The 13,057-nt window shown below is 32.7% G+C and overlaps 1 protein-coding gene and 1 long non-coding RNA gene across 2 annotated transcripts in view; one reads left to right on the top strand and one right to left on the bottom strand.

The window, feature by feature from the left end:
- Window positions 1-13,057, top strand: part of LOC133175063 (uncharacterized) — a 399,658-nt gene that overhangs the window by 146,956 nt on the left and 239,645 nt on the right. The window lies entirely within an intron of this gene.
- LOC133174879 (uncharacterized) lies at window positions 223-5,212 on the bottom strand. Its single transcript, XR_009719201.1, has 3 exons — window positions 5,120-5,212; window positions 3,242-3,336; window positions 223-335 (listed from the first exon to the last, which is right to left on the bottom strand). It is a non-coding gene; the product is annotated as an uncharacterized LOC133174879 (long non-coding RNA).

Below are 13,057 nucleotides of genomic sequence, written 5' to 3'. Positions count from 1 at the left end.
ATATTTTCACCCCATTCTAATTTTTAAAATATTCACTCTTTCACCCTTGAAAACAATTTTGCCCTTTTAAAATTTGATCAGACACATTTGTGTTTAAAAGATATATGCTGCCTTCTTCGAATTTGTCCCGTTTTAAATTCACCTACTTGTAAGGAGGGCAGAATGAGAAAAATAAAACTTAACTGGGGCGAAAAATTTCCAGAATAAAGTACCATTACTTGCCTGCCTGTTGTACTATAACTCGATCCTCCAACCTTACAATATTCTATAATCATTGCTTTCATGCGATACCCCCCAGTGGATTGATGGTCTCTTTTCCAAATTATATGCACTTTCTAAAAAGAATGAATTTGTCAATTTATAAAATTTAGTATTACAAGTTAATAAAGACAGTAAAACAATGTTAACAACATTTATATGCAAATGAACCTCTGTACAAATCACTTATAAATGATTGACAACTTGTATGGAATATATCAAATACCCTTAATTTTGACATTTGGAAACCCAGCGTTAAGGCCAAACTAAAAATATGTGTGGTTCTGGTTACACCTCCAAAAAAAATAGGGAAGGTGGATAGGGATTTTTTTTTTTTTTTTTTTTTTTTTTTTTTTAACAAAATGATTTTCTAAATTTTTCCAAATAATACCCATTTCTTTTCGTTAGCATAAGTGAACTATTTTATGTGTAGAGTGTTAGATATGTTTTCTCTTAAGCATATGGATTAGATATGTGCTTTAATGTGTGAATAAAATGTCTTGGGTATTTAAACAGTTGTTTGCTGATTCTATTCATTCGAGTTCATACTCATCCAGAAAATACAATGTTTGAAGAAAATCAGCATGAGCAAATTGAATTATTTAACTGTTATTTGGATATTATATTTTCTTTTTTTAGAATGTTAAGTTTTTACGAAGATGGTAAGTGCTGTCCTTGTTTTTAAAGGATGATATTAATTTCAGAATTGTATATTATAAGTAAAATTAATGGATATCTTAAGCATTATACATTAAATCTTAAATATAGATCATGATTTCTCCATCGGAATCTGCTGCGGAAGTCTTAAACTTTATACATGATGTACAGGTATATAAAATCTAAAATTGTATATTATAGAATGCGAAAAAACAGAAATATTTTGTGAAGAGCTGAGTATATAAATCATAACTAATAAATGTTTTGTTTATTTTGAATTCAGTCTTTTCCAACTATGGTTCAGAAAAGAAATGCTTTATTTGTGGATGAACAGAGTGAAGGAGAAAATAAGTGGCATTTCGATGTGGCGTGAAATATACTAGTCAACATTGGTAGGGGGCACCCTAGTTATGAATATGAAACAAATATTTTTAAATCAACAAGATGTGTTTGTGAAACACTGATGCCCCCATATGGCATCTTATGGCGAAGGTTAAAGTTTCTCAAATGCAAGTCAAAATCCAGGCCAAAAGATAAAAAATGTTAAATTTGAAAGCCCTAGCTGCAACTGTTCAAAAGTTATGGCAAAGGTTAAAGTTTTTTAAAAGTAAGTAAAACATCACGGTCAAGGTCAAAGTTGTTGGTATCCAAAGAAAGGTCTTGTTACAAGGATTACACATGTGAAGTATGAAAGCCCTAGCTCCAACCGTTCAAAAGTTATAGCCAAGGTTAAAGTTTTTCAAAAGTAGGTCAAACTCTAAGGTCAAGGTCAAAAGGTCATAGTTGTTGGTATTCAAAGAAAGGCCTTGTCACAAAGAATACACATGTGAAGTTCGAAACCCCAAGCACCAACTGTTCAGAAGTTATGGTCAAGGTTAAAGTCTCTCTGAATTTTGCAAAAGTGGGTCAAACTCCAACGTCAAGGTCAAAAGGTCAAATATGATGGTACCCAAAGAAAGGTCTTGTCACAAAGAATACACATGTGAAATATGAAAGTCATAGCTCCAACCATTCAAAAGTTATGGGCAAGGTTAAAATTGACAACAGACAGATAGACAAACAGACAAACAGACAGACAGGACAAAAACAATATACCCTCGGGATCTTTCGATCCAGGGGCATAAAAATAATGAAAACACAATCTTTTCTTTTTGTAAAAAATAAAGTCCAAGGTGAACATCCTTTTGTTTAAAATCAGTGTTTATAAATGAAATTAATTACTTTTATCCAGAATAGTTCTTATTTTACTTAATAATAAATTTTGAACGATAAACTTTTAAGAGCTGTCAGAGGAAAAGAATGTGACACCTATACTTTGTACAGTAATGTTTAAAACAAAATAAATCACCTAAGCAAGATGACATAGAATGATTCAAATTCGTCAGAATTACAAATATTTATTATTATTAAAATTTTAAATCCTTTCATGAAACCTTTTTGCCTCATTGAAGACTTCATACTTCCAAGCTCATTTCTCATATATATTGGTGTTTTGCAAGTTGACTTTATTCAGGTGAAATCAGCAGTCTTCTTTTTTACGTTTCTTCATGAACTGTTTTTTTTTTTCTACTTTCGGTTTAAAAGAAACGATCCTGATATAAATTATTTAATAATTTACAAGTTAATCTATCTTACACATAGATTAACTTGCATAATTCTTGCATAATCAATGCAATCAAATAAATGTTTTCTCATGTTATCTTCCCTCTAACTCCAAAAAACGTTACCTGGCCAGCTGTCTGTGTGCTTTCAAGCGAGAAGTGATTTCCTATCCTGACTTCACACCTTTGCGTGCATTAATAATAAAGGGACTAATCAACATGCACTTGTTATAAACCAGCTGTAAACAGAGCAACTAATTGAATCTCGCCACTCTTGGGCATATTTATTTAATTTTGGCAACCAAAACACAAACAAACAAAAAACATGGCGCTGGAAAAAGGTATACTGCTGCGCCATGCTAGCTTGCTTTAGATTTAACACCATCAAACACTTGCACTACGTGTTGAAACGATTTTTGCATGGAGGTCGCCATTGCTGGAACTAAAACTAATACCGAAGTGGATGATGGAAATCACGGAAAATTCCGGAAAATAAATATGAAAATTGCCAGAAAAAAGTTAAGGGTTGGGGATCTAAAATAGGGACGGTCGGGTAACGGGAACCACACATATTTTTTTATTTGGCCTAATAATATTCCATACATGATTGAGCTGTCACCTGATGAACCTTTAATTCTTTTCTATTTTTTATATGCTTTATACGTATATGAATTATAAGAGTAAATGTAAGTCCAAAAACTTATTTTGTGACATCAATTTCATACCTGTATTTGAGTTGCCTTTTTGAGGATATACCAGGTAGATTATTCAAAGTCGATGTACATGTAGTCTTACATGCTGCAGTTCTCTTGTACTTTAGCTATAAAATAAATTTTAATGTATACAATTGTGTAAGATGAAAGAATATTTCAAACACTGAAACAGACTGAAACCTTAACAGACCAAAACTTTAACCAAAATATCCTCTTTAACATGCTTTCTAAACTGAAGAGTATGGTCATATAATTGCAGTCCTATGAATTTTGTTCAATGATAAATGCAGAGAGAATTTGCAGAATATATAAAGAAAGTCTTATCGTTGGGAAATAAGCAGGTCCAGTACAATCTCTTAATTTAGCTATATAGCTTGAAATAGCTATATAGCTTTATTAAGCTATTCAAAATAGCTTAATTTGGCTATTTATATGCAGTTTTTCACAAAAATTATTTTGGTAAGAAATAGACAAAAAGTCGCATGTATTTGACCATTCATATATGTGCTATGGGCTATCGAAACAACAAGCAAAATCAAAGATATCTCCAACTTTGCAACTTTTGAATACTTTTAAGCAAAAGATAAATTTCTATTATTTGAGTAACTGTCCACTACCTTGTGTGCATTGAGGCATGGATAAGTATGATTGCTTCTCATTGTACTGAATTATTACCAATCAATTATCTTCTTGACCATAATTGGCCTCCTTTATAATTTCATTGAAGAAGTAACTGTATCAATTGCGCATGTAGCCTAAAAACTTTTAGAACTTTGAGTACAAAGTCTCTTTTGTTTCTATTTTCCTAATTATCTCCCCTTGTTTAAGGGTCACAACCCTAGTTTTAGTATAAACGGAAGCCCTTGGCCCAAGGATACCCTGTGACAAATTTGACAATAATTGGCCAAAGGGTTCTTGAGTTATGGCCCATATTCTAAAAAGTTTACGCACACCGCACAAATGGCCATAGCATTAGCTCTTTGGGCCTTTGGCTCAGAAGAGCTAAAAATGAACCTCTTACATTGATTTTTGGTTGATATTTTTTACAGTTTTTTATGAACAATGTACAGTATTTTCACCCAAATTCCAGTATTTTGAGGACTGCTGTACAGTATTTGGGCCTAAAAATTATTACGTGAATGCAAGGAGATTTTAATGAGTGAGTTTTATAATGCATCAATTTCAGATGAGTTCAAGGTTGAGTATCATCACTGCACCAAGGTGCGACTTTTTGTGCATGCTGAGAAAAGTACACATTTAAGAAAAACTGATATGAAATAGCTAAATTAAGCTATTCTGAATATAGTTAGAATAATCTAACTGTGTCTCGGGACAAGCCCTCACCACAGTTAGAATACGTCCCATATACTTGCAATGTAGCAAATCGGAGTGGATCCACTCCGAAATGATTTTGAAGAATACAAAAGGAGTTGCATTGAAAATAACTACCAAATTAATCATAACAAACATTTTTGAGATTGTATATGCCTTTTAACCTACAAATTAATCCATATATATACGAAAATTCAACTCATTTTCTCAACGTTTTTTCCTCGCTTCAAATTTAACGCCATGTTGACATTCGGAACTCTCTGGATTCTTCATACAAAATGCAGAGAATTCGAGTTATCGCCCGTGTTTATTTTGCTACATTGCGAATACACGGAACAAATTCTATCGTTAAACCGGGTCCGTAGGACAATATCATTTTAACGATAGAACGTTCTATCTATTCTGAATAGCTTAATAAAGCTATATAGCTAAATCAAAAGATTGTACTGGACCTGATAAGTGCTTTCAAACATTGAATACTTATAAAACTAGACCCACTGACATGCAACAGCTTAATTTCTGTTGATAAATGAAGCGTATTCTGAACAAATTATTTACCCAAACAAAGGTGATGCTGTCACAAGATGACGTTCGTACCCATCTTACACTTACACTACTCCTCCTTAATCAGCTGGTAATAACATCATTATCCTCGATTTCAAGAAAAATCTGTTAATAAATTAGTTGTAATGATGATAACAAAACTATTCTAATCAGATACAAATGTATAATATAAGACTTCTATTTCACCCAAGAATACCCAAGAAACAGGTGACATTCTCTGACTTGTTTACCTGTACTTCGATTGAAATTCTCCTACTTGCTCGCACCCAAGCTTTCACGACCCTCAATTTATCCATCGTAAGTCGGAGAACCCTTCGGCTTTGTACAACTGCTTAACTTTCCTTATACGCTTTGTGTAAACCATAAACATGCATAACGCAATACACATCTTGCATCTCGGATCTCCATGTGTGAGGTACCCGGAAGTTAATATTATCGAAAAATCTCGCGAGTCACGTGACGAGACTTACAGACCCTAATGCAGCCCGAATTTGCTTGGTTCCAATGAAAATGTAGATAACCTTGAGGAAGGGAGCATTCATTATTTATTGTTGTAAGAAATGCAAATAGGTGATATCACCTATTCGAATTGGTGATATCACCTATTCAAATTGAATAGGTGATATCACTTATTCGAATAGGTGATATCACCTATTCAGCACGAATAGGTGATATCACCTATTCGAATAGGTGATATCACCTATTCATTTCGAATAGGTGATATCACCTATTCGAATAAGTGATATCACCTATTCGAATAAGTGATATCACCAATTCGAATAAGTGATATCACCTATTCGAATAGGTGATATCACCTATTCAATTTGAATAGGTGATATCACTTATTCGAATAGGTGATATCACCTATTCGAATAGGTGATATCACCTATTCGAATAGGTGATATCACTTTTTGGCAGTAAATACCAAAACGGCGCCTCATAGACATCGGACAACATGTGATCTGAAAAGCTCACATGAGCTTAAAGCTAGAGTGATCTAAAAGTCTTTTCGAAGAAAGGATATTCATTGTGATTAAATGATTACATCTATTTTTCTTTTTAAGTTAAGTATAGTAATGATTCTACAATTTTTCAAATATACATTTAATGTTGCGGGAAGGGGGATTCAATAAAAGTTTTACATAAGTATTTAAGTAAGACTGTGAAGAAAAGCAGTATTGAAATTATTTTAACTGATATAAAAGCATCTCCAGCTAGTGTAAGTCAATATAGTTTGTTATTTTGATCATGTTATCGTATGATATGAGGACAACAATGTAGAACTGCGGATGTGAGATGTTTCCTTGAACTAAGCTACATGTAAGAGTAAGCAATATTTATTTTATTTTTTAATACACTTGGCTCAAGACTTTTATTTATTTTTTTTTCCCCTGTTCTAGTTTAAGGATGTTTATATTCCCGATTTTTTTTATATTGTTAAACATGTTTTAGAAAAGAAGTTTATGGGAACAGCATACAGCATATTGTAATTTTCTTTCGTTCAATCAATATTCCATATATTTCATACCGTTTATTAAAAAAGTTTAGTTATTATACCGAATTAATAGCAAAAGTATGCATTAAGTTCATAAACCATGTAACTTAAAAATTATTTTGTTCAGAAAATTTTGATTTTTTGATATGTGATGCGAATATGCAATGATGACACCTTCTTAAAGGATGGATATAATTGGTTTACCAAATTCTCTTTATCTCTTTTCCCACGTTTGGCTTTCTATAAAGCATTTTAGATAATTACTAAGTTTTTTTTAAGTGGAATCAAATACAATTCATTTATTTTAAAACAGTGTGTGTATTATGGGTCTAATTTACTTTGATAAAGCAATGTGTGCAGATTGTAATTATTATATGATCTATTCATGATTGTGGCATCAGAAACTATTATCGAGACAAGAAAACCTTGAGTGTATTTATTGCTAAACATGTAACAGAGAATTATAGGTATTAGACTAGAAAAGAAACAGGGTGTAAAAGTAGTCAAGATATTCCATTAACCGACTAATAAACATAAATCATCATCATAAGGGATTCATAAAAATATATAAATCAAATTTAATTTGAGCCATGAGAGGTTCTAAGTAGAATACCAAAGGTTAAAAAAGCATATGATATAAATTTATACCCCGTAAGGGGGACCACATCCACCTCACCTAAAAGATAAAAAAAAGTTTCAACCCAATAGTTCCTTAAAATGTACAAATTTAGTGTTGTCCTAGCCGTAAAAATAGGTCTGTGTAACCGGGTGTCCTCTGAATTCTTCCAAGTAAAGCTTAAAGTAAGTCACTCGTCAGCTTTTCAACGAAAATTACTTCGTTAATAGAAATATGTGGAGATAACGAACAGTATTCGAGCTCAAAAGTCCATTAAACATTACAAAATAGGAGCAGAGAAAACACGGACCTCTAAGACATCAGAGGTGGGATCAGGTGCCATGGGGGAGTGAGCATCCCCTGCCGACCGGTGTCGCATAATATTCGGTCCGCCTCGTTTAAAGGTCCGGGGGGACCTAATACGATAACATATAAGGTCCGGCTTTTATAAGAAAAGGTCCGGTCCGTATAAGAAAAGGTCCGCCTAAGTTTAAAGGTCCGGGTGGTGCAAAATGTTTTAATCTTGACTTAAACACATAAAATTATAGAGAGTTTGTTTTCATATGAAGAAAGATTAAGGATTTACCCTCAGGCTAGCTGTTGTGTTTATTTTTTTGGACAATATATCTCTTAGGGCAGGAATTGCTACTCCATGTTTAGTGTGCTTTTAGCAATGCCGTTTAGGGCAATGATTTTTTTTTTAAAAAATGTCGCATTTATTTGGCTTGTGTTTGTTTTTTCCCAGCATTTGCTTTGTGTAAATTAGGACGATTAAAGGTGTGAAATCTGCCGGTGTGTATAGGCAATAAAACAATGGGGGTGTGAAGTATTCATATACCTGACAGGTACCCGCAGATAGAGCCCGCGGCAGATAGCAATGACAATGTTTTGCTTTAAATCAATAGATATGAATTCTCTATTTTAATAAATTATGCCGAAGAACAAATTATAATACTATTATGATATTCATGCGTACACATCAAAATTGTGATATATATAATTATATATAGTCTATTTTTAATACAATATTTAAAGAAATTTCTTATTCCAAGTGTAGAGTTTAATACTAAGACCGATAAAAAATAAAAGTATGTATATGCTTCCCTTTAGTTTTAACAATTAACTTGTTTTCAGTTTATAATCATATTTTGGCCCTTTATTTGTGGATAGGGTAATATATAGCCTAATGTTGTATTCGATCTATATTTACTGCAGAAACAAAATACATGTACATGTAATGTTAAAGCTTAAAACAGGTAACTCAATGTTGAAAACATATACATCAGATTTAAAGTATACCGGTAATCATGGTTTGGATTTAATTCTTTCTTATAAACATATCACTCTTCCTCGTCATAATGAACTACACATGAAATAATGTTTGTAATTTTTTTTTGCCAAAAGAAAAAAAAGAAAGAAAAAGAAATTACACATGCATTTTACTGTGACTATAATACCATACTGTGGGATAATCTAGCAGGCTGTACTGCATGACCGATTAAAATTTGAAATCGTTATTGTAAAATATTTTCTTTTATTACCGACATGAAGCATTTTGGGCAAAGTTGAATGTCCAGTTCTATATACAAGTCATTTATGTATCTCACGTCTGTATGAACGGGGGAAGAGGGAAGGAACATCAGTTGATCCTCTTCCTTTTTTTGCGTATCAAGGAATTTCTATTTTCTACATTAATTTGTGCAATAACCCAATGATTATTTATTTTATTCATTTATGGAAAGTGGCAACTCACGGTTATCCGGAGAAAAAAGGTAATTCATCGGGTTTTCCATCATGAGAGTCCAAGCTCCAGACAGCTCAGTATTACGTTACGCTACAACTCCATACCAAGTAGTCCCGGAGAATTGACACTGTATGGAGAATGACTGAGAGTCATACTCCATACTCTCCGGGACTTCTTTCCCTACGAATAATGATATGGAGTAATACCGAGCTGTCTGGAACTTGATTGAGAGTGATCTCCCGTGTAGAATTTTCTACGCGGTGAAAACCAATAAAGTGTATTGTTTAGTACCACTACACTTGCTCAAGAGTTTTTGAAAAATTCTTTACGAAAGCTAGGAACTTTGCCAATGTCATTAAATTATCCTTTTCGAAGTCCTCAGTCATTCTCCGTGGTAACCATGGAGGAAATAACACAATCGGTCTCATTTAGTCATGACAGAATTTTTGAAGTTCGACTTTCATAAATGCTATACATTGCACATATGTTGTTTGTTGTTTCGGATATTACCTAACAATTTTGAATAATGATTATACAGGCGCGGATCAAGAATTTTTTTTCCGGGGGGGGGGGGGGTTCCATCCCAGTCAAAAAAATTTCTAACCCCAAAATTTCTTGACAAGGAAGAAAAAAAAACGTAAAATCCATTTCCCAAACGTGAAAAACACCTATTTCGTGGTGGTGATGATGGGGTCCACGTTTTTAAGGGGGTCCAAAGTAATTTTTTTTATTTACTGCAGTATATACTTTTAATAACTCTGCAAATTCCGGATGGGGGGTCCCCCGACCCCCCCCCCCCAGATCCGCGCATGTTATATGAATAATTTCGGTATTGGCTGGAGTGAGGAACAGGGGGAGGGGGTGGCAATAACATCTTCTTTATATTTCCATCTGCTCCTTGCGTATCAGGTACACTGTACATAGAAAATAAACACCAACTTCAATTAATCTAATCTGATGTATTACAGATTTCTTGTTACTTGTCACACAAGGCATTTACCACCTACATTATGTACGTAGTGTTGATGACCCCCTTTCTTATTTTTAAGGTGATTATTTTCCCAATTCATTGTATGAATACAGAAAAAATACCCCCTCTTTTTCATGCTATATGAACCAAAGTCTATAGATACGGATACAGTACAACTAATGATCATTCTAACATAACATTTTTGTGATATACATGGATAATAAATCTGACCTCATATCCTTTGATTGTATGTGGCGAATATATTCTAGATAAATATACATTGTACTACCATTATACATTCAGAGTCGTCACTGCCTTTTATAAAAGAATCGTCCTACGATTTTCCAAGACCTTGATATAAAATAAGAGGCCCATGGGCCACAACGCTCACCTGAGTCAATAAGGCCCTGCTGTTTTTCATCAGCAAATTTATTCTAACATATCTTCCAATGTAAAACATTAATCCCTATTGTGAACCCCACCCTACCCCAGGTGCCATGATTTTTATAGATGTAGCGCTAGCCCCACCCTACCCCTCGGGGTCATGATTTAAACAAACTTGAATTTACACTACCTCAAGATACTTCTATATCAATGTGACTAAACATGGTTTTGTTGTTCCTGAAAAAAAGGTTTTAGAATTTTTTCCCTATACATTCACATGCTAAACCCTGATAGTGCATTGTGGTCCATCCTGCCCCTAGGGGGTCATGGTTTGGTTGATTGATTGATTGATTGATTAGGGTTTAACGCCGAGTCGGCTATATTTCGGCGGAAAATTAATTTTATATGACCGTTTATTATGGTTTATAAACAAATTTGAATCTACAATACAGTACCTGAGGATGTTTCCATATCAATCTGACTAAAGATGGCTTTGCTGTTCTTGTGGAGAAGATTTTTGAAGATTTTTCGATATATATATCCTATGTAAAACTTTTGATCCCCCATTGTGACCCCACCCTACCCCGGGGGTCATGATTTGAACAAACGTACATCTATACTAACTGATGATGCTTCCATATTAATATGACTAATCATGACATTGCTGTTCTTAAGAAGATTTTTGAAGACTTTTTCCTAGATATTCCTATGTAAAACCTTTATCCCCCGTTTTGATCTATCTATTACAAAGAGAAAATTATAGACAGGGTTCTTTTCTGTAGCATAAAAAATAGAGAAAGAGGCAGGGCGGACCTTAAAACGCAGTATAATAAAAGCTCCGCCTTCTGTATTTCAGATATCGTACTATTACAAGGCGAAAACATTGTACAGGATTTATTTTCGTAGCATAAAAATTAGAGAAAGAGGCAGGGCGGACCTTAACGAGGTTCGCTCCTGAGCTTTTGAGCAAATTTTTATCTTAATCTATATTTCAAAAATTCTGCATAATGTTTTAATTCTTACAATAAATTTGGATTCTACAATGCCAATTTAACTATATTCAGTTAAAACTCCATGATTAAATTCCATACTAAAAGCATTAAGTGAGGAACTATATTTTGTGGCGGAAGGTTTTTTTTAGAAGAAAATGATCATTTTTTCTCTTTCGAAGTATTTAACATCAATTCTCTGTAAGGACCAAAATTTTACTGTAGGGCTGTGGCACACACCATGAGCGATTTTCATGAAACTTTTTCAGGTGATTAATGCCCATACACTATGACATAATCAACATTCAAAATTAAAGTTACTACCTTGGTTGCCATGGTAACGGGCTAATATAGATTTTGTCCCCATTTACTCTCAATTCAAGCATAAAAATGCTATATACTTGATTTCTTGTGGTTTAATCATCTTTGTTATTTTGAGATAATTCATACATTATATGAATAGAACAAATGAAGCACTATATAACACAATTAAAAAAAATTCTACAAGTCACTGCAAATTCTTCAATTGATGGCTCAAAGATGACCAAATTCTTACATTTTGAAAATGGTCGTTTTTACCCTATATTTCAAGAAGTCTTTCAAGAAATGCAGGCAATTCAAGAAAAAATCACCTGAAATTTTAGAAACACCATAATAATATTAGTTAACTTTTATGAAAAGTAGAGTGGGGATTTTTTTCGTTTTTGGTATTTTTAACTTCGAAAATTGGCATTTTGCCAAATAATATTTTTTTCAAAATGTTACTAGACACTGGTTGTTTTATAAAATTTCTTTTCCAAACATTTTTCTCACGAATAGATAAGACAAACGGAATGATAAGTAAATATTATCAAAGATAATAAATAAGATAAAACAAAATTAAATGAATTATAATTGTTTCTCTATGATCCTTTACAAAGGGCAGGTAACTCAAAATCTAAAGAAAATTAGCAATTCAACTTTTCACTGGAACTTATTTCAGTAAACAACATTTTCAAATACTAGATAAAAAATGGGAAAAGATAATGGATAAAAACTCTAATGATACTTTTCAACCAAAAATAAATAAATAAATAAATAAATAAATAAATAATAAATTACTACTTTTTCATGCATAGGTAGGTAGATATTAATTTAGCAAGTTTGAAATTTGATAAGCTAATGTTAATTTCCTCCATTTAAATTTTGCTTGTTCCCAGATGCAAATCTTTAGATATCAATTTTATTTGGATAAAGAAATTTAGAATTATTTAGACATAAATTAACACCCCATTAAAAATAAAACCATTAAGGTATATTCTTACAATCAGAAAACATACACATATTCATGTGTATATGTATAATTTTATCGTTACTTTTAAAAACAGTTTTTTTTCTTCAAATTATTAATCAAGCAAGAATCTACATCTAAACATTATCCAAAATGTGTATTTAGAGATAAACAAAATGTAGAAAATAACTGCTATACAGCAATTTTGTAGACAATAGAAACAGCTAGGCTTAAAGAGGTTGGCCATTATGTGGTGTTGTGTCTGACCAGTCAAGAAGAATTTTAAATCGGTTTGAAAAGTGAAACTTGAAATAATCATCTTCATCTTTTCCCCTGGAATAAAAAACACACATGTACTTTAATTAAGGAATAACTGTCTTATTTTTTGGATTCATGATGTGATCAATCGAGAGGCTTGCGTGATAATTTGCATAAACGCCGAAGGCGTTTATGCATAAAATTAT

The sequence above is a fragment of the Saccostrea echinata genome, unplaced genomic scaffold (genome assembly GCF_033153115.1).
Source record: "Saccostrea echinata isolate AGI-Se365-2 ecotype Australia unplaced genomic scaffold, CSIRO_AGI_Sech_v1 ptg000060l, whole genome shotgun sequence".
Classification (NCBI taxonomy): domain Eukaryota; kingdom Metazoa; phylum Mollusca; class Bivalvia; order Ostreida; family Ostreidae; genus Saccostrea; species Saccostrea echinata.
This window is presented reverse-complemented; position numbering and strand designations above follow the sequence as displayed.